Raw genomic sequence first — 24,396 nt, 5'->3', positions numbered from 1 at the left:
CTGGGGACCCCAGACAGATCTGGGTGCCCCAGAAGGGGTGACTCTCTGATTCCCACCCATGATATCCAGCTGCTTTACTACTTTGTGGGTCACCTTGCTATCTAATAGAGGTGTTGTACTCTAAGAAAATAGCTTCGTTATATGTGTATTATAGCAAACCTGTAGAGTGGCTTACTAAATGTGTTTTTTTTATCCTTTTTCCCTAACTGATATGTTAAGTGACCTAACTGATATGTTGAGCAATACTCTCCTCTGTAAAGAATTGCAAGAATCTCACCTAACTGATATGTTAACCATTGTTGCCCTCTCCAAACTACAGAAGTTGTGCTAAAACAAGAACAAGGGTTGTTAATCACTGTTAGGCGCCTCTATTCTCCGCTAAAGGGCTAAAGAAAACTAGAATGGCCCATTAATTTATACTTGTTTAAAGTAACCTGCTTGTGTGCAGAGAGATTTGCGTATGAGTTTAACCCTTTACCCTGACCTTGACACATAACCGCCATTTTCTGTTCTGTATGGCGCCTTATTGCCTCCCTCTCCCCTCATCTATCTATCTAGGCCATAAAGAATTTGGGTTTCTGGTGACCTCCTCCCGACCTGGTGATGATCTGTCATAAAATGAGCCTGCCCCAAATTTTAAGAACTGTTTAGCTTCAAAGAAATTACCGGGAAATACTATGGCCCAAACCCCAATCGGTGCTTTCCTTTTGTTCTGTATGCATCAAATGAGTTAGATATCAGATCTTTGTAAAACTTAAGTTTCAGCTTCTTGTAACTCTTGACCCCTTCGCACCCACTAGCGAAAACAAGCTGTCCTGGGATAATTAACTGTCCACTTTCTTCCCCAAATATTGCTGCAGATGTGCCACTCTGAGATAATGTCAGTCTGTAGGATGGGAGTAATTTGAGAAACACCAGGAACTCCCGAGATTGTCAGAGCTAAGTGGACAGCAATACAGTTTCCAGACTCGGGTCAACAAGTTTGATGGCTCTGCAGGTTTCTTTGTCCCCCCCCCCCTTTCCTCCAGCCTCTTTTTATTTATTTATTTATTTATTTATTTATTTTTTATTTAAGAGGAAAAAGAGAAAAACACAAAACAAACCAAAGCGGTGTAAGGGTACACGTAATACAGAACTACAAAAAAACAAAACAAAACAAAAAAAACCCCAAAAAACATAACAGTAAGAAATCACCTGTTAGTAGATTATATATTATCATCTTGAAAATAGTTCCTCATATCACAGTATCAAAGAATACAATACAAGGTGGACATTCAAACAGGGAGACTGCAAACAGCTGTGTTCAATGATCCAAAAACATTGATATAGTCAGCTATTTAACACCCCTAAACACACTTGCTGTTATATCTGTTAGAGCTCTTTTTCTTTTTTTTTTTCCCCTCTCTTTTTTACAACAAAATTTACACATTTTGGATTTTATTACTCCTTAGTGCTTATTACTTTTTTTGGGGGGGGGAAGAATACAGTCAAATATGGCAAAACAAAGCTGTCAGTCAATACCAAGGATAGACATAGCACATGGTGTAGAACAGAGTACAAGTTTATCAACAATGGTTATCAACGTTGTCCCTTGTTTCCTTAAAAAAGAATTGTCTATCTCATTAGATATTATAAAGTTGGACAAAACAGTAGAGAACAAGACCAATAAAACTTAGGCATTGTAAACATTACCGGACTTCCAAAGAAGACAATAGTCAAACCAGAATGGGTATCTTAGTGAATCTTATTGTCTTCAAAGTAGTTGCCTATGTCTTCAAACTTGATACTATCATATAGAATGGAACAGAGTCTAATCAGTCAAAACAAGATCGTGGGAGTACTACAGGACTTCAAAACAAGTTAATAGGAAATCAAAAAGAGTTACTATTTATATATCCTAATTTTTTGAATTTTTTCTTTAATTAAGACAAACATAAGAAATGACTAAATAATTTTTTTAAAACAATAAGGGGGAGATTGAGATAAAACAGGACATAACAATATAACAATAGAGGTCACAGCATGACTGTTTCAACAACCTAGTACTTCAGCACCATATAACCCAACTTAATAGTAGTTACCATAGTGTCTTTTTCCTTGAAATATTTGGATAAAACTTCATATACTCTAGTTTCAAATATTTTCATATCAAGAAGCCCAGAATAAAGCCTTTCTAATTAATGAGTGAAAACTTTATAAGGCTTCAAGGCCACCTAATGGGGAATCATGATTACCACATATTTTTATATATTTGAATCATTACTTACATTAGGGAAACTATTCGGTATTCACGTATGCGAGATTGATTTATTTCACTTATGAGTATGGTCTCAAGCTGCGCCCATTTATTGATAAATATCTCAATGTGATCCTTCTTTATAGCTGAATAATACTCCATTGTATAGAAATACCACAACTTTTTTATCCATTCCTCACTTGATGGACACTTGGGTTGTTTCCAAGATCTGGCGATTACAAATTGTGCTGCTATAAACATAGGTGCACATATATCACTGTGGTATGATGCTTTCAGTTCTTCTGGGAATATGCCTAGAAGTGGAATAGCTGGAATAAATGGGATTTCCAGTCCCAACTTTTTGAGAAATCTCCAGACAGATCTCCACAAAGGCTGTACCAGTCTACACTCCCACCAGCAGTGCAGGAGAGTTCCTTTTTCCCCACAGCCTCTCCAGCATTTGTTGTCGGTTTTCTTGATCCTGGCCATTCTTTCAGGAGTGAGATGGTATCTCAGTGTGGTTTTAATTTGCATTTCTCTAATGACCAATGATGATGAGCATTTTTTCATGTATTTATTTGCCATTTGCATTTCTTCATCTGAGAAATGCGTATTCATCTCAGATGCCCATTTTTGGATTGGATCTTTGAATTTTGGAGGTCTGAGTTTCTTTAATTCTTTATATGTTTTAGACAAGAGGCCCTTGTCTGAGAGAGAGTTCACTAAAATCTTTTCCCAGTTTGTGGGTTTTCTTTTCACTATGCTGGAGATTTCTTTTGACATGCAGAAACTTTTAAATAAGAAGTGGTCCCAGTTATTGATTCTGGGAAGTATTTCCCATGCGGTTTGAGTCCTGTTCATGAATTCTCTACCTACTCCTATGTCTTCAAGGTTTCTACCCACTTTGTCTTCCAATAGATTTAGTGTTTCTGTTTTAATATTCAGATCTTTGACCCATTTAGATTTTAATTTAGTACATGGTGATAGACATGGGTCTAGCTTTAGTTTTCGGCAAATGGAGAGCCAGTTTTTCCAGCACCATTTATTAAAGAGACTGTCGTTCTTCCAGTGAACCTGCTTGGCTCCTTTATCAAAGATAAGGTGGTTGAGTATGTTCGTAGTTGTGGTTGTATCTTCTAATCTATTCCACTGATCTTCGGCTCTGTTTTGATTCCAATACCATGTTGATTTTACTACTGTTCTTTGTAGTATAACTTCAAGTCAGGGATTGTGATGCCTCCTGCTTTGTCTTTGCTGCTTAGAATTGCCTTTGCGATTCTAGGTCTCTTCTGGTTCCAGATGAAATTTAGGAGTGATTTCTCTAGATCTATAAGGTATGTTGATGGTATTTCTATTGGGATTGTATTGAATCTGTATAACAGTTTTGGGAGAATGGCCATTTTCACAATGTTTGTTCTTCCTATCCATGAGCAAGGGATGTCTTTCCATTTTCTGAGATCATCTTCAATTTCCTTTTTCAGTGTATTATAATTTTCACTGTATAAGTCTTTCACTTCTTTCGTAAGAGTAATTCCTAAATATTTCATTTTTTTGCTTGCTAATGTGAATAGTCCAGTTTCTCTTATTTCCCTCTCTGTAATTTTGTTGTTCGTGTATAGGAATGCTACTGATTTCTGAGTATTGATTTTGTATCCAGCCACATTACTGAATTTATTTATTGTATCTAAGAGTATTTCAATGGAGTTTAGGGGGTCTTCTATGTAGAGTATCATGTCATCTGCAAACAATGATAATTTAACTTCTTCTTTTCCTATCTTTACACCTTTTATTTCTCTTTCTTGCCTAATTGCTCTGGCTAGTACTTCCAGTACTATATTAAATAGGAGTGGTGATAAAGGACATCCTTTGTCTTGTGCCCGATTTTAAAGTAAAGGCTTTCAATTTTTGGCCATTTAGTATGATGCTGGCTGTTGGTTTGTCATAAATGGCCTTTATTATATTGAGGTAAAGACCATTTATTCCAATTTTCTGTAAAGTTCTTATCATGAATAAGTGTTGGACCTTATCGAAGGCTTTTTCTGCATCTATAGAAATGATCATGTGATTCTTATTTTTGGCTTTATTGATATGGTGGATTACATTTATTGATTTGCGTATGTTGAACCATCCTTGCATTCCTGGGATGAATCCCACTTGGTCATGGTGTATAATCTTCTTGATGATTTGCTGGATCCTATTTGCCAATATTTTATTGAGGATTTTTGCATCTGTGTTCATTAGGGAGATCGGTCTATAGTTCTCTTTTATAGTTGGGTCTTTCTCAGGTTTTGGTACTAGAGTAATATTTGCTTCCAGGAATGACTTAGGAAGGATTGCTTCCCTTTCAATTTCATTGAATAATTTGAGGAGTGTCGGCATTAGGTCTTCTTTATATTTCTTGTAGAATTCTGCAGTGAATCCATCTGGGCCTGGGCTCTTCTTGGTGGGTAAGGACTTAATTACATTTTCAATTTCATTAGCAGAGATTGGGTTATTCAACAGTTTTATATCCTCTTGATCTAGCTTTGGTACTTCATATGCTTCTAAGAATCTGTCTATTTCTTCTGTGTTATCAAACTTTTGAGAGTAGAGGTTTTTGAAATAGGTGTTGATGATCCTCTGTATTTCTATTGGGTCTGTAGTGATTTTTCCTTTTTCATTTCTTATTGCATGAATTTGAGCTTTTTCTTCCTTTTTTAAAATAAGGTTGGCTAGGGGCTTATCGATTTTATTTATTCTTTCAAAGAACCAACTCTTTGACTCGTTGATTCTTTGAATTGTTTTCTTAGTCTCTATTGCATTGATTTCTGCTCTGATTTTTATAATTTCCTCTCTTCTTTTGGCTTTGGGCTTGACTTGCTCTTCTTTTTCTAGCTGTTTGAGGTATAGCATCAAGTTATTTATTTGTATTCGTTCTGTTTTCCTGATGTGGGAACTCAGTGCAATAAATTTTCCTCTTAGAACAGCTTTCATTGCATCCCACAGATTCCGGTAAGTTGTATCTGCATTTTCATTTTCTTTTAGGTATTGTTTAATTTCTTCTTTAATTTCTTCTGTGACCCACTGATTACTCAAGAGTGTGTTATTTAGTTTCCATGTATTTGCGGAATTTTTGCAGTATCTTTTGTCATTAATTTCTAATTTCAGAGCGCTATGATCCGATAATATGCAAGGGATGATTTCAACTCTTTTGCATTTGCTTAAATATGTTCTGTGAGCTAATATATGGTCTATTTTAGAAAATGATCCATGTACTGCTGAGAAGAATGTGTATTCTGATGTTGTTGGGTGGAACATTCTGTATATGTCTATCAAACCCATTTGTTCACAGGTGTGATTCAGTTCTGTTATTTCTTTGCTCATTTTCTGTCTGGTTAATCTGTCCCTTGGTGTCAGTGGTGTATTAAGGTCTCCTGTTACAATTGTGTTACTGGTAATTTGAGTTTTCATTTCTGTTAATAATTGTTTTATATAACTGGGTGCTCTGGAGTTTGATGCGTATATATTTAAGATAGTTATCTCTTCCTCTTGGAGTTTTCCCCTTACGAGTATGTAGTGACCTTCTTTGTCCTTTATGGTCATTGTTGGTTTAAAGTTCACGTTGTCTGCAAACAGAATGGCTACTCCTGCCTTTTTTTGGATTCCTGCTGCATGAAGAATTGTTTTCCATCCTTTGACTTTCAGTCTGTGAGTATCCTTCTGGGTTAGATGGGTTTCCTGTAAACAGCATATGGTTGGATTTTGTTTCTTGATCCATTCTGCTAGTCTGTTTCTTTTGATTGGTGCCTTGAGACCATTTACATTAATGGTTATTACTGTTAAATGCTGGTTAATTTTAGGAATGTTATCTCTCTGCTGTTGCATCTTTATCTTTCTGTTCTGTTTAATTATTTGCTTTGCTTAGTGTTTTTTTCCTTTGTGTATCTAAACTGTCTTTCAATATTTTTGCAGGGTTGGTTTGGTGTTCATGAAGTTCTTCAGCTGTTCTTTGTCATGGAAGTATCGTATTGCACCATCTATTTTGAATGATAGTTTTGCAGGATATATCAGTCTTGGTTGGAAATCATTTTGCTTTAGGATCTGGAATACTTCACTCCATGCTCTTCTTGACTTTATCGTTTGTGCTGAGAAGTCTGCTGTGATTCTGATAGGTTTTCCTTTATAAGTGATCTGTCTTTTCTCTCTGACAGCTTTTAATAATCTATTCTTGTGTTGGATTTCTGGGATGGTGATTATTATATGTCTGGGTGTAGTTTTATTTTGGTTATGACTGTTTGGAGTTCTATATGTTTCACTGATCCTGATGTCAGTTTCTGATCTCATGCTTGGGAAATTTTCAGCTATTACTTCTCTAAATATCCTCCTGACATCCTTCATGTTGTCTCCCTCTCTTTCATTAATCCCTATCATTCTTATGTTATTCTTCTTTGCATCGTCTTGCAGTTGTTGAATTGTTGTTTCCTGATTCCTTGTTATTTTCAAAAGATCTTTCCTTTCCTGTTCACTAGCTGCAATCCTGTCTTCAAGGTCTGAAATTCTATCTTCACTTTCATTAAGGCGGTTTTTACAACTTTCAGTGGAGTTTTTTATTTCCTGTATATCTCTGTGCATCTGCATTATGTATTCTGTTTGTTTCTTATATTGCTCGTCTAGGGATTCTATCTTTTTGTTTAGTTCCTCCAATTTTTTATCTGTGTTTTCTTTAGATATATTTAGAATCTCTTTCATTTCTTTTATCATTTCTTCTTTTATCTGGGAGATTATTTCGAGTTTGAATTTCTTTAAAGCTTCCTGGAGTTGCTTGTCAATTTCAGTGGCTATTGTGTCCGATATATGAGGTGGATGGGATATATTTTCTTCTATATACATCGCTCCTAGGGTTTCTTGAGATGGGCTGGAGGTTTGAGGTTGTAATTTGGTCTTTCGTTTTGTCATTTTCCTATATTTCTGTGTTTCAAGTGTTATTTGAAAGCTTCCTCAGGATCTGTTGAAAATCCCCTTCTATGTTTGGAGCTACTGAGACTCTGGCACCGCGCTACCCCAAGCCATTGGGCCTACAGAACCAGTGGCCCTCCTCTGCCTGCTCAGAACTCCGCAGTTCCAGACAAGCTGGGCCTCAGGGATACTGTGCGCCCACCTGCCCCTTGGAAGCTCCACAGTTCTTCAATCGCAGCTGGGTTAGGGTACTCACCACAGGCCGCAGTGCTTCAGGAACCTGTGGACCCTCCCTAGTTGCAGAGATATCCACAGTCCTCCAGACACATGGAGAGGCCGATGCAGGAACCCCAAATCTGCCCAGCTCCTCCTCTGCAGACCAATGGCCAGGCGCGGCAGCTAAACAGGCTGGGCTAGGCTGATAGTGTGGGCCCGCCCACCCGTCGGTAGCTCAGCAATTCTCCAAGTGTAACCGGAATGGGGAGGCTGATGTGGAAGCCTCAAACCCACCTCTCCCCTTCACTGCACCTGGAAGCCTGGGGGAACTCCAGCAGTCTGGGCGGAGATATCCAGAGTCGTCCAGACACGCAGAGAGGCCGGTGAGGGCACCCCAGATCTGCCCAGCTCCTCCTCTGCAGACCTATGGCCAGGCGCAGCAGCTAAACAGGCTGGGCTAGGCTGGTAGTGTGGGCCAGCCCACCTATCGGGAGCTCAGCAGTTCTCCAAGTGAAGCCGGAATGGGGAGGCTGATGTGGAAGCCTCAAACCCACCTCTCCCCTTCACTGCACCTGGAAGCCTGGGGGAACTCCAGCAGTCTGGGCGGAGATATCCAGAGTCCTCCAGACATGCAGAGAGGCCGGTGAGGGCACCCCAGATCTGCCCAGCCCCTCCTCTGCAGACCTATGGCCAGGCGCGGCAGCTAAACAGGCTAGGCTAGGCTGATAGTCCAGCCTCTTTTTAAAGTCCTCCCTTCAGTCTCTGGGGGACAGTCTCCAAATTGGCTCCCGGAGACTGGTCGCCAGGCCTGGAAATAAAGCCTTTGCCACCTAAATTTTCAGTCTCTTGTCTCCTTGGATTTTATACCGGGGCCCAAGTTATAACAGAAGCTTAAGCTACTTCTAGCTTTGTTTCTGCCTCTCAAATCTGTTTCTGCAAATCAAAAACCGAGTTTCTTAAGAAACAGGACATGAGTTTTTAAATGACCTTTTAAAACATGAATTAATATTAAAGAAATCACCATCATTTTTCCAGAGATTCGGCTACTTCCCACTCCTCCAAGCCTGGTTTCAGGCTCTATTCTCCCATCCATGGGTACCTGCCTCCTGAACTAGGAACCTCCCAGATCCCAAAGCAGTCTTTGCTCAAGGGTATCATGTTTCTCTCTGACTAGGAAGGCACTGCGGAGGAGTGAGTCATGGTGATCTAATAAGAGTGAGATGCCCTACAAAGAAAGGTGGCAAATTCAGTGCAAAAACACCCACCTGCTTCCCCTGCAGAGGCAGCCACACTTCTGTAGATGACCTTGTGAACTGGAGACAGATGCAGGGCAGAACACAGAGCTCATCTCTAGCTGCAACCACTAGTGCTTCCACTTAGCCAAATGCACTGTAGCAATAGCAGCACTTTCTATATGTACAGTGACCAGAGCAAAGTTAGAGAGCACTGTTTGCTTTTTATTATTGGCACATGTTTGCAGTACAGAATGACCACATTTTCCATGGGGAGTTGGTCCATGTACATTACACAACCTTCCCAGCCCAGTGGTCCTGGAGCCACTGTGCAGTGCTCAGGTGGGGGTAGATGTGTATCATATGAGGACTTGAGACAATCCCTTTGATCTTGTCTCAGAGATTCTGGCAAATACAATTTCGATGCTGTGCTCAGGCTGAAGAGAACCGGAAAGTCTGGGTAATTGATTACTTAAGCTGGTGAAGGTCTTAAGTCACTGGGAGAGGACATTAGAAACTATAAAACCAGGGCTGGGGATTTAGCTCAGCGGCATAAACGCCTGCCTTGCAAGTAGGCAGTCGTGAGTTTGATCCCTGGTACCGATAAAAAATGAAAAAGACCAAAAAAAAAAAAAAAAAAAGAAACTATAAAACCAGAATTTGGGAGTCGCACAGTTAGAAAAATAGGGCTGAGGAGATCACTGCTTTTCACCCATTTAAATTTGACAGCACACCAGGGCCGTTCCTCCTTCTACTGTCCAAAACCCAATAAAGCTACAGAGCCCTAAGTGATAGCACATGTGTGTTGGATCTCCTGGCCTGACTTTCCGGTACTGTCACCCTACTCAGACCTTACTAAGGGTTCTTAAAGATGTACTACATGTCATGCATATAGTTAAGATCAGAGGGAATTCTGGCACAGGAATGCATGTTGGTGACTTGGCACCCTGATGACTCAGCCTTTTGGATGACTCAACGCCCTGTTAATCATTCGTGTCAATCTTACTGAAAGATTCAGGAGGAAGCACCCAAGGGTGTGCATCCTTTAAATTCCAAAAGCCTGATGTACCTGTGTGCAGTATCTGTTACTTTCCTCTCATTCTAGCCCTGTTTTTCTGTTTGTGCCATGTGTTGTTGGCACAGCCTTGCCTCAATCCCACTTTGCTATGATCTTCAGTAAATGTGGCTAATTTTCACATGCCACCAGTATATGTTTCCCACTTCTTTGCCTGTTATATATAGGAGCCTGGAGTCTACCAGCTGGATTCACCACACCGGAACAGGAGCACTTAATAAATTCATCTTTTCACGTAGGATGTTGTAGATTTCCCCCCAAAAGAATAGACTAGTGATGCCTCTAAACTTTCATTGTACAAAGTGACGACAGTTGGACTTCAAGCATACAGTGACATGAAGATGCCAGTGCAGAAGCACCTTTAAAGCATCTCAGAAAAACATGGAGAGACTTCAGAGGCAAGCCATGGATGGTCTTAAGGAAAACATTCATTTTCAGGAAAGATAAGCTCCTTTGTCAAGAAGCTTCTGGAAGAGTAGAGTGTGGGAGATGAAGGTTCAGGAAGAGACATGCTTTACAACCCAGAATCATGAACGAAACAAGTAGTAAAAGGATGAAGAAAATTGGATGTGGCTGTACATGACTGTAATCTCAGCACTCGGGGAGAACCAGGAGAAGCATAGCAAATCAAGCCCTGCGTGTACTTTTGCTGATTTAGCAAGACCCTGTCTCAAAATAAAAAATAAAAAGGGCTGAGGGTGAAGTTCAGTGGAAGGTCCTGGACTCAGTCCCTTTTTACTGGGGGAAAGATGAAGAGGGATTGTTAAAATATCTGCAAATGCTCTATAAAGATGCTATTTGCTTCCTCACTTAAAGAAAATTACATGACTAAAAGTTGAAATTTGACACAAAGAAGGAATCAGAAAGTAGACTAGCAGCTCTGGAAGCTGACCCAAAGAAACACCATGGATGCTCTTCACTTTAAAAAGCTTACAGGAGAAAAAAACAAGGTTATATTTTTAAAGTATGTAAAGAAAATCAAATAAGAAGGCACTTACAGAGCAAATAGAAAGTCTCAAACTGGAACAAACACATTTACAGCTTAAAACTTCATTCCCTGAACATGAGACTCAACGCTTTACCTGAAGCTTTAAGGATTTCAAGCAGATAAGGAAACGGCAGAAAATCAGCTGAAGAAGTTTCCTTAGAAACAAGGAAGCAGTTCCCACAGTGTAAAAACACGAGTGAGACTCTTACTGGGAGAGCTGCCTCCTCCCATCAGGGATAGATTATCTATCACGAGGGAAAAAGCACAAAGCTCAATGTGCTAACAAAAAGTGGTCAGAGTATACAAAATTTGGCTGAAGCAGCGTTTAACACCACCTCTTCCCAAGCGACCCACACTATTCTACACACAGCGCCCGAGAATGTTGGGGTCCCTGGATTATCAGTCCCTGCATAAGAGGAGGATTAACCTGTCAGGGATGAGGGATCCTGGTCACCTGATGGTTTCATTCAGCTTTGTGAAATCTGGACACCTGCCACCAGAACAGGACACCTGTGTTGGTTGTCTTTAATAATAAATTACCTGCTTTTAATTTAAATGCTTCTTTTTATTTATTTATTTATTTTTGGAAACAGAGTCTTACTATGCAGTTCAGGCTGATTTTAAGCTATGTAGCCCAGATTGGCTTCAAACTCACAGTGATCCTCCTGCCTCAACCTCCTGAGTGCAGGGATTTCAGGTGTGTGCCACCATGCCTGGCAATTTAAATGCCCGTACTTACTTGATATTACATTTATTCTTACTGCCTCAGATAGTTTTTCAAATATAGGTGATTCAATAAATGTCTGTGAATATATTATTTTTATTTTAAATTTATCTCTCCTAAACTTAAAATGTGTATTGTATTGAAATCAAAATTCCACTATATTTAAATCATCACTAAAGTTGGACATAAATGGGTGAAAAGATTTTGAATAATGAAGATGCTAAACCTGTGAAATCTGAAAGTGACTTGATAATTACATCAATGATTTGACTGGTTTTTAAAAACAATCTCCCCCAAAAGTTCAACTATAGAAAACATCAATATCACCCTAGTGACATGTTCAATTAGTGTAACTTCAAATTCATCGACTGTTTTAGGAAAATTGAATTTTTCGACGATTTCTTCTTCTGTAATTTTTTAGCCTTCATTACTGTGTGTGGCCATTCTTTGGTATTGAAACATTCCTAACTGTGTACAGTCAAAAAATTCATCTTTGAGGGGAAAAAGACTGCCTGGCCTCAATTGCCAGCAAACAGTTACAGTGGAACTGTCCCTTTCAAAAGAGGGCAGCTTTTCTATACTGTCCGAGCCTGGGGATCGGCTCAGTGTTAGAAGACCTGTTGTTTTTTTTAGAACACCTGTTTATCAAGTACAGGAGCCTATGTTCACCCCCAATACTGACAAACACCTGTCCTGAATTCTGGAGTATGCCCTTCTTAAATTTTATAGTAAAAATCACTTTCTCATGGTTTACCTAATATGTGGAATCAGAAAAAAAAAATCATAATATAAGAGAGATTATTATTATTAAACAACAAAATTGAAGGGGGGAAGAGCAGTATACATGATATGATTGAGAAATAGTAAATATTTAAATAAAAAAATTGTTATAGTAAAAGCCACTGTTCTTAATCTACCACAACCTCCGCCTCCCCTTCAAACAGACTTACCCTCTTGTTCTTGTGACTTTCTGAAGCGGCTCTGGAAGTCCTCTTTTGAGTCTTTACGGCCCTGTTTGGGCTCCCTTTATGTCCTGCATCACTCACAATGTGCCTTTCCTGGTAATTTGGGGAGGAGTCAAAACTCGCACAGGCCTGGATTGGTGAGAAAGGTGAATGAAGGCACAGCGTAATGTTTTTATAAGCCTGTTTCTGTGTGGAAGAGCTCCTGGCAGCAGCACTGACCGTACCTTTTTGCTGTTGTTGCATTGTTTGTACCACACCTTGTGATAAGGCCTGATAGAGGGCTTCCAAGCCTGCTTCCGAGTGGCAAGGATGATGCAGTAAGTGTGCTCCAAGGAAGGGGCAGTTTTGACGGTGATCATCTCCGCTGGTGGGGAATCACCGGATTCACCTTCAGAAGACAGAGCCTCGGCTACTCCACTGTGACTCAGGCAGCAGGACGATTCCACCTGGTGCGGCAGACAAGTGTTAGCTCTTGAACTGCAGGATGGGTGTGTAAGTGACCCCACCTGGCAGCAACAGGCATGACACTACCAAAATGACAAAGATTCCTCTCTTCTATTTGTTTGCCTCGCACCATTGCCCTTTTGGTTTGCATGCGTTTCTTTAGATAATACAGGTCAAGAGGAGTACTGGACTGATGATAATAGAGTAGCTGGGGTGGGGGAAGCAAAATGAAAATGATGTGAGCATATTTTTCTGAAAGTCTAGAGAAGGAAATACTCTAGGGTATGTTGTCCTACCGCCAAAAGACCAAGCCGCATACCACTTTGTCCCTAGCAAATTAGTTAACACCTATTAACCATTTGAAAATAATGATCTATGCCAGGATGTGTGGCTGAATGAAAAGAGTAACTTATAGAGATTTCAGCTTTAACAGATTTCCTAAATCAGAATTTTTACAACGAGGAGTTTGAAAATCTGAATTAAATAAAAGGCCATCCAACTAGAAGGAACCAACCATAATGCATTGTAAACATGTACTAATAAATAAAAAACTGAAAAAAAAATCCCTTAGGCTGATTTTAATGATCAGCTATGCTCAAAGACTGGCGGCACCTATGGAGAATGTGACAAGAATTCATTCTAACCCACTAGGAAGGTAGAAGGGATCCTGTGCCCTACCATTCTGGTCAGCATTCCCAAATTCAGTGTCTTTCATTTGATTCTCTTAGAGCAGACCCCTAAACCTAAATTGAAAGCCAAGAGATACCTAACATCGTTGCTGTGTACCAAGCCTCTGTTTGAGATGTTTCTGGGTTCCTGTTGCTATCTGGCAGTCTCGCCAGCACATCCTAAATTAAATCAAATCGCTGCTTCTCCTAGCAGGAAAATGGAACGATTCCAGCTAAGAATCAATCCAGCAACAAACAACTTAATTTATGATGGTACAAAAAGCCTCGTCTATGGAATATGCTTAATTAAAGACTCCAGTGACGACTGAGGTGTGCTAAGATGAATGTGCTCCTCTCCTTTCTCTGCCCACTGCGTGCACACGCACCTTTTCTTCATAGACTCTCACAGCCAGAATACTCAGTAAGAAATTATTTAGTCTATTACGTGGGTATTTAGAGCTTTTGAATGAAGAGCAGAGCCTGAAACTGCAATAACCTTAGAGAATAAGGGTGCTCCAACAGCCCTTGTAGAGATAGGAGAGCTTAGGAAGAGACAGAGTTCTTCCTGAAGACCACCACGACGCCCTCTGTGTTCCGCTGTTTCTCCACTGTAAAGGGTACAGTAGTAGGAGCCTGTCCCCTGTCCCCACCCCATCCCTCAGCTCTCCTGAGTCAGTGAGGGTTAGCTTTAGCTGCCAGTAACACAGACTCTCATGTACTAGGGACTGAACAACAAAGCCATGTATTCCTCTTCAACAAAAGCACAGTCCAGAGGCAAGTGATCCAAGGCTCACTGATGAGAAATCTATTAACATGAACTTTCACCGGGGATATAGCTCAGTGGCTCAGGGCCTGCCTGGGAAAGTGCAAGGTCGGAGTTCAATTCTTTGTTCAAAGAAAAAAATCTTTTACTCTATCCTATTGCTTTGTCATTGTCAAAATCTAAGTTTTCTTTCAAGTAGTTTGCTTAAGTCTCAGAAAATCAGGTTCACAATCAGGCCAACAAGAACGAGAATAAAAAAAAAACCTCCCTTTTAAAGTACCTCACATTGGCCAAAACTAAGCCATACTTGTTTGTCAAGCAACCTAGAAAATGTAAGGACTACTGGGATTAACTGAAAGTTGGGGTTCCATAACGGTAACTGAAGAATAGATAATGGGGAACAAACCATCTTGGAGTCCACCCCACCTCATCAGCATTATTACTGCAATTTTATGTAGCCCTTAAAGAGATGTTTTATGTAAATGTGCACATACACATCCCTACTCTAAACAAAGAGAAGCCCACTGATCACGCTCACCTATTTCTTGATTATTTTTTACATAAAATGTGTCTAGGTGATTGTTCCACATGTGTCAGTGTGGATTTATCTTTTTAAGATAGCTGCAGACTTTCCCAAAATTGATAACCAAAATCTTACAAATGTTGCTTAATACTACGGCATACTATAAGTATACCGTAGTGGCTATCATTCTAAGGTTACTGGTATTTGCAAACAAATCTGTAGGATACATTTGCAGGTTTTACTGGCTATACATTTTGATAGCTATTATCAAATTATACCTTCTCCAAACTATGTGCTAATGCCTATTTCCTAACATTCTGGCCTCACAGTGTGCTGTGAGCATTTTATTTTTCGCTTCTCTGGTATGTGTTATTTATTGGCATGGTCAAAATAGTAACTTGTATTTTATTCTGTGTAATTTTTCATTTTCTGTATGTTTCTTACATGTCTTTTTTTTTTTTTTTTTTGTCTTTTTCATTTTTATCGGTACCAGGGATCGAACTCACGACCGCCTGCTTGCAAGGCAGGTGCTTATGCCGCTGAGCTAAATCCCCAGCCCCCTTTACATGTCTTTTTATCTCATGAATAATGTATTGGTTTTCTTCTGGTTTTGTTTACAAATGACCCCAAACATAGCATCTTTTTTTTTCTTCTGTCTTTTTAGTCATTACTACACATGTGTAGTACATGCTTACATTCCTCATAGGAAGCTGGCACACGTATACAATATTTTCATGTCCCCTTTTCACCCCTTTTCTTCCCATTTTTTGAAATAAAATCTCTAAGAAGCTTTGAATTTTTTCCTTATCTTTCATCATTCAGTGCTAGTTTAATTCCATTTCTGTCTAAAGCACTGCATTTTATTCTTGTACACATTTTATTGGCCAGAATGTGGCTCTGTGTTTATGAATGTTGTATGTGAACAGATCCGATTTCTGGTGCTCTGAGTCCTATGTACTGTATTTTCCAGATCCCCCAGGTGGGTTTCTGATGGGACAGTCTTGTGTGTGCAGATATCATAGTGACGCCCTCTACTCCTCCTTGAGATACATTATGTTTTCTCTCCCCTCTTTTTGCGTTGCTGCTCGGCATGTGTACATGCAGAATTCTTACGTCTTCTCAGAGAACTGACTGATTTATTTATGTTTCTCTTTCCTCCAATGACTTTCTTCCCTGTAAAGTTGCCTGTGTTAGAAATTAATACACTTTCTTTGGATTAGTTTTGGCATGTGATATTTTTATGGATTTACTTTTAATGTACTTGTATCTTTACATGTAAAGTGAATTTTAAAAATTTTTATTAGTATATGTTCATGATGCACATTGGTTATATTCAGCTTGGGGACTGCCACAAGGATTTCTTATATACGGTATTTCTTGATCTACTCTTGACATAGCCTGTGTTTTAATTTTGTTTTAAATCATTGACTTTTCAGATAATTATTGACATATTTATAAATACCTCCATATCTGTTTTTCTATTGTTGGCCAAGTTCATTATTTCTATTTTTGTCTTTTTTTGTTGTTGTTGTTGCTAATTGTGAATTAGGTTGAGCATTTACTATTCAAATTTTCTTCTTTCTTAGTACATTGTCTACACTTCTTGCTATAGTCAGTTTTTAGGGGTTTCTCTAGGTTTGGCAACATACTTTTACAATGAGTCCAAGTTCACTTTGAATAAAATCATATCACTTCACATGTAATGTACCTATCTTATAATAAGATCACCCCAAGCTTTCCTCTCATCCCTGGATCACTGATACCATTAATTTTACATAAATAATCACACATAGTATCTGTTTACCCACCTGTGTGCTACCTACATATACAGAACAAACTGCTACCAATATTATTTTTATCAAATGATACTACATCACTGGAGAATGAGAAATGTAAAATTTTGGTTTGCTTTTACTTGTTTTTCTTTCATGCTCTTCTTTCTTTATATAGTTCATGTTTAGCCTGTGCTCTATTTTTTCTGAATGCTTTAACATTTCTCAAGGAAAGATTACTCCAAACAGTTCCCTGAATTTGTCTGAAAAAACCTTTATTTCTCCTCCATTTTTTAAGTATCTCTTAACGGTGTACAGAATTTAAGATTTATATTTTCTTCTCTATATTTTGAAAAATGAACTGGATAAAAGGCACTAAATGTGGTCATTGGGGGAGCAAAGCGGAAGCATTCTATGAGTGTGTTTTGGTCTTTGAAAGAGTCTGTGCCTTGAGTCTCATGAGTGTTCCTTTTTCTTTTCTTGTTGGTGGGGCAGTATGTATCAAAAACAGCGGTAGCTGGGTATTTTTCTCCTCCACATAAAGGCTAGGTGGAGCCGAAGTGGGCCACGTTCCTTCTCCCAGCTGTAAGTTAGTAAAGGTTTACGTTTGATTGCTTCCTTCCCTGGGATCATTGAGGTTCTGGTAACATTTTGGCATGGATTTCCATAAAATGGTTTGTTTGCCCTGGTGTCCAGCCTTATTAAAAAGAGACAGCCTTGGCACTTGTAAGAAGTGGTTACTTTCCTTTTCTCCTGCTGGAAACAGGAGGGGAATTTTTTCTCACTGGAGGACCTTGGTTGAGCACCTGGAGGTAAAACTCAGAAGTGTGAGGAACCGGTCTGACTGGATCCCTCCAAGGCCTGATCTCCTGGGTTTCTCCACCCTGAGCCTCCAGCTACTGGTCAGCTGGTTCACATTCATATTTTCCTCTTCAGCAGCACTTTTTAAAGAGGTTTCTGCTGTTGGATTTTTGCTCTAGGCAGCTGTGAAACTCTGTATCTGCCTGTCTGCCTAAAGTTTCTGTGATAGAAATTTGTCTTGTGAGTCAAAGTTTTCTGGTGAGTCAGAGAGCAGTTTGTGATTTTTCAGTTTGCTCTTGTTTTTGCTTGATGTTGGGACAAAATGCTGACTCCTAAGCTCATCATATGCCAGAGCGAAAAGAGGTCTCCTCATCCTGTGTGGGGAGTTATTTATTCCATCTTCCCATGCAGCCCTCATGCTGTGGCGGATGTGGACACATAAAGGGCTCAAGAGAGACCGCTACTCTGACGGTCCCCGGTGAAATGAGCCTCCCAAAATTTACACCTTTGTGAGGTTCCCTCCACAGTGGCATCAGGTTTGTTCCTGTGACTCGCTTGGGTCAATGGGCATCTCAAGTCAATGTGTTCAGAGTTGAGAGAAGAGCTTGTGTGTTGGGCTGGCTGTCTTGGAACACAGCTGTTATCTCCGGGAGCTCAGGGTGGCCTCGTGGAGCATGTGTGACTGAAAGGAGGCACAAGTCCCAAAGTTCCTGCCACATTTTCAAGACCCAAGATATGTGGGGGAGCCACTCTAACTCTAGGTTCAGCAGCTCCATCAACAGAATGTGGCTCCATAGTGGTACAGCCAAGCCCGGTTTAAGAAACCAAAATGAAAGCACAGAATCATGAGCACTACAGTTGCAGGTGTTTGCTGTCACTACATGTTGAGATGGTCGGCTATGCAGCAATAATTAATGAAAAAAGGTGCTGGTTTCTGTGATAATTCCAATACATTTAAAGTCATTGAATTTATAAATTCATGATACTTCATATAATCTCACGTTAGATTTTACTTTGTTTATAGGACTCTGTAAGATAAAATACTATGGCCTTTTTATTTTAAAAAACAAAAAAGGGATAAAAACAATAGCATTTCAAAACAAAATACCAGGAAGTTAATACTAGCTAATATATTGAATATAATCATCTTCAAAGCATTTTTTCAGTCAAGATTCCTCAAAAAACTAGGGTTGGAGGTCCCAGTCAACCCAGCTATTACTCTTCTCGGTATTTTCCTAAAAGAATTAAAAACATCACACCACAGTGATATATGTGCACTCATGTTTTTAGCAGCTTGTAATAGCCATATCTTGGAAACAACCTAAATGCCCATTGACTGAGGAACGGATCAAAAAGAGTGGTATTTCTATATAATGAAATACTATATACTATATAATGGAATACTACTCAGCCATAAATAATGATAAACTAGACAGTTTTATAGGTAAATGGATGTGCCTTGAGAACATACTTATTAATGAAATAAATAAGACATGCATGGGTAAACATCATATTGTTTCATTAGTGTGACAAGCTGAAAGAAAAAATATATGTGTATGTATATGTACATAAAATAGTTAAGACAATTATACTGCTGATTTCTCTGATTTCACTGATGAGAAAAATTTGTACTGGTATTGTTCAGACAATTGAATGTAGGTGTCTGTGCTCTGGATGAATGATTTGGGGATGATAGTGTGCTATGTATGTACCATTGTTGCCCTTGATTGATGTTTTAAAATTTTGCAGTAGTTTCTTCTTCTCCTTCTCTTTCTCCTCCTCCTCCTTCTTCTCCTTCTTCTTCCTCCTCTTTCTTTCTATTCTTGAATAAAGTGGATTTGAAAAAAAGGTAGTTGTTTGAATTACAAGATTTAGACATGAAGAAATGATCAACCAATGAAATCACAAATCTTTCTTTTTGACACTAACAGAGATTAGTAGTAACCGATCTTGCATATATATATATATATATATATGTATATATATACATACACACATACTATGTCTACCTATGTACATATAATCCTTTTAGTCTCTCTTCTCTTTTCCCCTGTCCCAGTTCTTCTTTCCTTTTGAGCAGTTTCTTTCTTTGTTTTTCACGGTACCTACTATACACTGGGGATCTTATTTACTCTTTCAGTTTTTTTAGTGCCTTTTATTTCTAAATATTAGGTTTCCTTGTGAATTAGGAAGATTATTTATTTACCTTTAAGTGAACATTTCTGGTGTAGTAACATTTCCAGTTTAGTGAGTAGGTTTTTAAAAAAACTTTTGCACTCTTCTACATTGCTCTGGAATAATGAGGGGCATCAGCTTCTGCGGGTCACGGAGGACGCAGAGCCACGCTGCGCCTCCTCCAGCATCACAGAAAGCCCTGGAAGGAAGGCGGAGAAGCCGCACGGACAGCTACGCCGAAAATCAGCTTGGTACTGTGTGCAGTTCCACCTCTGGGTCTGAGAGCAAGGAAATAGTGGTTAAAAAAAGACAGGACTATTTTTATGGGGAATATCACACACCACGTAATTGTTTGTTTTATGGAAGCATAGGATAGAAGCATGTGATTTTTATATAAGCACACATTTTTTGCTACTGCTGAAAATTTTAACACATTTACTTTACAAAGTCAAACCATCTCTGTATTATTCACTCTTTTAGTTATTTTCTCATTACTTGGAAAAAACAGCTGACACAAGTTAAAGGAGGCATTTATTTCATCTGGCTCCCTTTGCCGAGGTTTCATTTTGCAGGTGGCTGGCTCCAAGGCTGGGTGGCATGATGGAGGAGAATGTTGGTGGTATGGCAGGCAGCAAGCATTGAGGGATCAAGAGAGGGACATGTATGTCCTTCCAGGTGACACCCACAGTGACCTGCCTATAACCCCATCCGTGCACTAATCCAGTGAAAGTATCACACACCCATGATTCAGTCCCCGCCCAAAGCCCCACCTAAGAGTGCAGAGGCTTTGGGAGATGCCTAGATGCCATAACAACCACACCCAATGGCAGAATCCTCTATGTAATGTCTTTCCCAACACAAGTCTCTTGGCTGTCCTGGTGTGGCCTGGTGGACAGTTGTGCCGTGGCTTCTTTCTCTGTCTCTGTTTCTCACTAAATCTACACCACTGGCCATGAGAGCTATGAAAATTGCATTCTCGTGGGAAGTTCTTATTTTTAGGGTCTCCCTGAGAAATTGATCTTTGAATTCCTATCTTCTAATTTTGATGTTCTGTCTTCATATTGATCATTTCTGCTCTCCACATATTCAGGATAATTTTTATTTTTTAATTAAGTTGACTGGTCCAATTTAGATACACATATTGATCACACTCCTCATAGGAAATTTATAGCTGGATATAATTCATCTTGGAACCTCTTCTCCCCCCCCCCCTCCTCTCTCTTCAATTCTTCCCCTCCTTCTTTACAAAATGTGTTTCCATTTTATTCTTGTTTCTCATTTTTTTCTTTTCCCTTCAATGTAATTGTTAATCTACTGGATTTCTGGAACATTTTCATGGACTCTTAATTCTTTGATAAACCAGCCATTTGTTTTCTGCCTTTTGAAAACATTCCTCTAGCTTTTCACTAGTGTCTTCTGTAAGCTCTCTGATCATTTTGTTATTACATCCATTATCGGATTAGTTATATCTTCCGTTCACTGAGCACCTTACTAATCTGTATCAATCCTCTAAATAATTCAGCTGTGTGGCTGCCACTTTCCTCTCCCTTGATGCTCCATGGATCAGTTTTGGGGGCATTTGGAGTTTTGGGAAGCATTTTGTTTTCTTGTCTTCTCCTGGTTTTATTGTTCTTTGTTTTATTCTTTGCTTAAGGTGCTGTTGCCTTTAGTGGAAGGACTTTGTTACTAGTATGGAGATCTCTTGAGTTGGTTTGCTTTTCAACAATGCATTCAGGCTTTGGTTAACTCGACTCTTTAGCTCTGATCCAAGATCTAACCACCTCTGCAAATTTGGGAGGAAAAGAAGAAGTGTAAATGGCTCAGTTCTCTGGGAATGGACCGTACTGTTGCTAATGTCATCAAGTTAACCTGGTAAAAACCCATTAATCACAACAACTATGCAACTGTGAAAAAATCATTTGAATCAGCAACCAAGACAAACTGGATATTGACAGACCAAAAGAATTGTTAATGTACAATCTTCAGCCTTAGAAATTAAATCAACAATTATAGTGTAAACACGAAAATCAAATATTGACATATAGCATATGTCTCCTAAATGCAACCACTATAATTCCACTAATGATAGAAAACAATTCAACCATAATAACATAGAGTTAACTACCTAAAGATTCATAGTTAAACAAGTAAAGTTATAGTGGGCTGTGAGTGGGAAAGTGCCATTGGTATCACAGACATGAAACTGGGCTGAATACATCCTGATTTGAATACTAGACTTCTCAGTAATCAAGTTTTCTCTGTGTCTTCTTAAATGCGCTGATGACCTGCTGTCTACCTAACTCCTCTATAATTTATTCTGTCCAGAGCTCTTAATGGCTGTCAATACTTTTTTTCAAGATTTTATTTTAGTGTGCGAAACACATAAAGAATGAAAACCAGTTTCAAAACAGGATAGTAGGACAGTTATAATACTTGATACATTGTGTACTGGTGTCTTAGTTATTCAGAGAACAGGACATAGGCATGATACCTTGTCTAAACAATATTAGCACAAAACATTTTTTTCAAGGAACACCCAGAAGCAGCTAACTACCCTAACCATCTTGTATATACATATATTTTTTCTTTTTCCTATTCTTCCTTTGCCCATCACAGTTTGTCTTTTCTTTTGAACAGTTTCTTCCCAATTCATAACACCTACTGTAACTTTTTTTTTGTTTTAAAGAGAAGAAAGAAAAACCAAAAACATTAATATACAAACAAACCTAAAAAACAACATCAAAAGCAAAACGACAGCCACAATAGCAATAAAACCAAAAATAGCTGTATAGGTTTCCAAAACAAGATGATAGGAATTTACCACTGGTTATTATACCACATATAGTTATCGTCAAGATAGTTGCTCAAGTTACCAGATATAAGAATAAAACAAACAGTAAAATGGAACAAAACATTGGATTTCAAACACAAGGCAGGAAGAAATCCCCCACAGATGCCACAGTGCACACTGCCATCCTCCAAGTAGGTGCCCAGACCACCAGGCCCAGGCTGCAAAAGCAAGCAAACAATACTAGCATCAAGTTGTTCCTTTCAGCTCCGTTGCTGTCATGACACTCTTGAGTCCTCTGAATCAGACATTTCCTTATGGTATGGGGTGGTGTGTGTGTGTTGCTTCACTAGAGGGCGTGCTTTGCCTTCTTGCCGAGTCTCCGCCCCATCCCCGCGGGGCAGCCCGAGTGTCACCCTTTTTATAACAGACTACTTCACGTTATTTCCTCCTTGCAGAAGCATCTGATGTATTACAAGCGGGCAGTCTATTACTCTCAATCTTCTGTACCAAAGGTAAGGTCCTTTTTCAAAGGTTGTTTTTTCATCATTCAGATGAAAATGATAAAAATAGCAGTCGAAAGGTCAATATCCAAATATCTACACGCTATTTTAAGATGAGAGACAAAACTTTTATTTTGAGTAACTCTCAACCATTAGCCCTTTGTAAAGACAGATACGGGAAGGTAAACCAGTGACAGGCAGGTTTTTGGTAAATTAAATTCATTATTCTAGTAAGACAAATTAACACACCAATTTACTATCACTTGTATTCTCTATGGTCTGCCTACTGGTTAACAAAAGCACAGTTGGGTAATTAGTATGTTTAGCAACAAAGAAAATTTTACTTTCAATAGTTTTAAAAGGGTATTAATATTAAAACTCAGCTAACAACCAAAAATTGCAGAATAGCTCAAACCCAGCAGTAGTGTATTTTAATGCCAAAAATATCCTTTCTATCCAGAATACTCATGCTCAAAATCATCTTAGCATCAAACAGGTGTAAGAGAATTGTTCAAGACAGCTACACTTTAAACACCCAGACGGTACCTAGAACGTCAGATATTTTTAAAAGAGTACGCACCTGGCCTTACATTTGCACATAAGGGTATTTGTCAGACTGTATAGACAAAATATCTACTTATTTGTACATTTTACTGCTTTCACTCAAAGTTTTGGGGTTTGCTTGATTTGGGGGAACTCTGACAGGTGGGCTTACCAAATTTGCACCCTCACATAAGGCTAATTAGAAAATTCTGGGCCCTTGGACAATCACTGTACAAGATATCTCTTCAATAAAGCTTTAATTTTCTACAACTCATATCTACTCTGCCCTTTTTAGATTTCAGGAAAAAATAACCTATAGAATAAGTAGTTTTTAAGAAATGTGACTATAATACAAACAACCGCTACCATTTCATGAGCCAAGTGCAAAATGAAACCTGCTCTGATACAATTCACTCTGATTTCGCTCTGAGACCTCGGTGGTCAGCAGTCAGCAGCGTTCGACCCGAATCCTCAGTCCTCTCACCCCGACTGCACTGGGAACCTGAACTGGTGCGGAGGGTGGGTGGGGACAGCGGCCGGGAACTGCCAGGGTCCTTGGGGAGTCCACGCCCAAGACCCGCTTTCCTTTTACTCCCCCCACCCCAAGTCCCAGCCCACCCTGTCGTTCCCCTGGGAACCCAACCCACCCACTAGAGCCCGAGACGTCGCGCCCGAGTGCCCCCCCCTCCCGTCCCGGGCGCCTGGACCCGCTGTGCGGACGCCCCGGAACCGCGGCCCCACTTTCTGGACCGGGAGGTGCGGGTGGGTGGGGGGAGGGCGGAGAGACCCCGTGTTTGCTCGGAGCCACGCGGCTCATGAGCCCCGGACAGCGCCCCGCTCCGGGAAGGCCCGCGGCAGCTGAGCTGAGCGCGCTTGGGAGGGCGGGGAGGCGGCGCGGGGTGCGGGCCGCCGAGGTACGGGGCGCGCGGGACGAGCCCGGGCGGGCCAGGCCGCCCTGCGGGAGCGTCCCTCGGGGTCCGGAGGAGGGGAGGGGGAATCCGAAGGCCAGAGTCCCCGGGGCGGTGCCCAGGCACGGGCGGGGTGT

This window comes from Cavia porcellus, unplaced genomic scaffold, assembly GCF_034190915.1.
Source record: "Cavia porcellus strain 051 isolate PalLab524CR breed Dunkin Hartley unplaced genomic scaffold, mCavPor4.1 scaffold_1, whole genome shotgun sequence".
Lineage (NCBI taxonomy): Eukaryota > Metazoa > Chordata > Mammalia > Rodentia > Caviidae > Cavia > Cavia porcellus.
The sequence above is the reverse complement of the archived record's forward strand: the minus strand, read 5'-3'. Positions refer to the sequence as shown.